We start from the raw sequence: 2,852 nt of genomic DNA, 5'->3' as shown, positions 1-2,852 counted from the left end.
TATGACTGGTCACAGTGACTTATGCCTGTAATTCCAATGATTTGGGAGGCATAGGCAGGTGGGTCACTTGAGGACCAGTTCAGGCAACATAGTGAGACCCCATCACTAAAAATAAAAAAAGAAAGAAAAAAGACAAGAACAGAGGTCAACAAAATAAAAATTAAGCAGGGAAAAGTAATAAAGCCAAAAGCTGTTTCTTTGAAGACTGACAAACCCTCAATTACACTGATGAAGAAGGGAACACAAACCACCAAAATCAGGAACAAAAATGGGCTATTATAACAGATCACACAGACATTAAAAGGCTAGTAAGACGGTATTTATAAACAACTTTATACCAAGATATTTGACAATTTAGACAAAATGAACAAATTCCATAAAAATATAACTTACCAAACAACACAAGATGAAACAGACATTATGAATAGTCCCGTATCTTTAAAATAAGTTGAATTCATTATGAAAGAAAATTACAAGCCCAGATGTTTTCACAGGCAAATGCTATCTAAAAAATTTTAAAACATACTTCAAAATAATGTGGGATGACAATAGCATATGTTAAAACCTACAGGATCTGACCAAACAGGTACTCATAACTCAGTAGTTATGTCAGAAATCCAAGGACAGATCAACATTTGACAATGTGTCATCATTCACTACATGAATAAAGGAATAAAAACTATATGGTCATCTCAATAAACAGAGAAAAGTATTTGATATTTATCATTCATTTAAAATTTAAAACAATAAAAAATTTTTGGAAAGTCAAAAATAGAACTTTAAAAAACTTCATAAAGTATACCTACCAGAAAATTACAGTAAATACTAAACTTGAAGGCAAAACCTCAAAACTAGAAGAATGCAGTAGACTTACACAAACTAATAAGGGTAGATCTTCAAGAAGTATTTTTGAGTAAATCAAAGAAGTTGTGGATCCTTATAGTATTTTAACAATACTCACAAAATACTATGTATTTTCTATAAAAACATACGCAGGTATGTAAATACATAAAAATAAAACTGGCAGAAAACACACCAGTCTGATCATTTCTGAGAAGCGCCAAGGACCAGGATTGGTGGAAGCACAAGGTATAGAGTTTGGTTAAGGGTGACTTGAGCTTTAGCTACCATGTTTCTATTTGTACAACTTTAGATGCTTCCGTCAGAAAAGAAGAAAAGATTAAAATTAGTGACCTAATAACCTACTTTAAGAAACTAGAAAAAGGTTTTCATTAATTACTTACCTAACCAAAATTTAATTTTAATACCATAAATACAAAAAACACTGTAAAAATACACAAAAACTGATTTATTTTCTTTTTTGAGACAAGTACATTACCATAGGTAAAGATTAAAGTAGTTCTTTGGGGTTCTTTATTAAGTTTGGAGACTATAAAGAAACTTTCTTGTATGCCACTTATTAATACATCCTGGAACTGAATTGACTCCATTTATCAAGTCAGGTAAATCTAGATTATGCCAAATTATCAAACACAGAGTCTGATAGAAAAGCCTCTAGAGTTTGCTAACATTCTATACGATATGAATGAAATAGAGACACTGGTGGATACTTTTTCTCTTTATTTCTTTCAGAATAGAACAAATTAGTCCCGCAGCTACTGGCAATTGGCTTTTTCTTTTTCTTTCTTTTTTTTTTGAGACGGAGTCTTGCTCTGTCACCCAGGCTGGAGTGCAGTGGCGGATCTCGGCTTACTGCCACCTCCGTCTCCCGGGTTCAAGCGATTCTCCTGCCTCACACTCCTGAGTAGCTGGGACTACAGGCACGTACCACCAAGCCCCCGGCTAATTTTTGTGTTTTTTTGTTTTTTTTTTTTGTTTGTTTGTTTGTTTTTAAGTAAAGACGGAGTTTCGCCATGTTTGCCAGATTGGTCCTGAACTCCTGACCTCAGGTGATCCACCTGCCTCGGCCTCTCAAAATGCTGGGATTACAGGCGTAAGCCACCGCGCCCGGCCTTGGCTGAGTTTTTATTAGATCTGAGCCGTTCAATTTCAACTTCTGTTTAGGATCCAACCTCGCTCTCAGGCAAAGAATAGAGGAAATGATACCAACGTATTTATCTGTCAATAAACACTTGGTGATTTGAATATGGTTAAGGGATTCCTGTAGTTTGCCCCCCTTAAAAGTGAACTTTGTCCAAACATGTTCTAAATTTATGTGTGTGCGTGTGTATGCATCTTGCCTTGGCGAGGAGCAGTCGTAAAGGTCCTCTTAAATTTCACCTAGAGACAGACTACTTCCCACCTCATCCTCTGAGGTCAACATTAGCCTAAATACCAAAGCCAGATTAAGACGCTACAAGAAAACTACGGAACAATATCTCTCATGAACCCAGATGCAACACTTCTAGACAAAACATTTCCAAATTGAATCCAAGACCATATTAAAAGGACAAAAGCATCTCAGTGGTTGCTTGGGGACTAGGGGAGGGGCTGGATCCCTATCTTGGTTTTGGTGTCGAAAACCTATCAAATTGTTCACTTTAAATACGTGCAGTTTATTGTATCCCAACCATACCTCAATAAAGCTGTTTTTCAGAAACATTTGCCCACGTAGTTTTGCCTTTTGGGTGAATGATGAGAAAAACGAGTGAAAACAGGGCATCATGACATTTTGTTCTTTTACGTGTATATATTCGCAAAACGCCCAAACTGGTAACTTTGGGAACACGGGTTCACGCAGGAGAAGGGCTGCTGTCGGGGGAGGGCTGAAACTCGGGTTCCCGAAGTCGGACTGCTCGGGGGCCACGAAGAGAGGGGGAGAGAACGTCGAGGAAGAGGCAGAGCTCAGGCGGACGGAGGATGGAACACAGAGCGCGGCCGGGACAAAGGGC

The sequence above is a fragment of the Mandrillus leucophaeus genome, unplaced genomic scaffold (assembly GCF_000951045.1).
Source record: "Mandrillus leucophaeus isolate KB7577 unplaced genomic scaffold, Mleu.le_1.0 Scaffold605, whole genome shotgun sequence".
NCBI lineage: Eukaryota > Metazoa > Chordata > Mammalia > Primates > Cercopithecidae > Mandrillus > Mandrillus leucophaeus.
Note: the sequence above shows the minus strand (reverse complement) of the source record.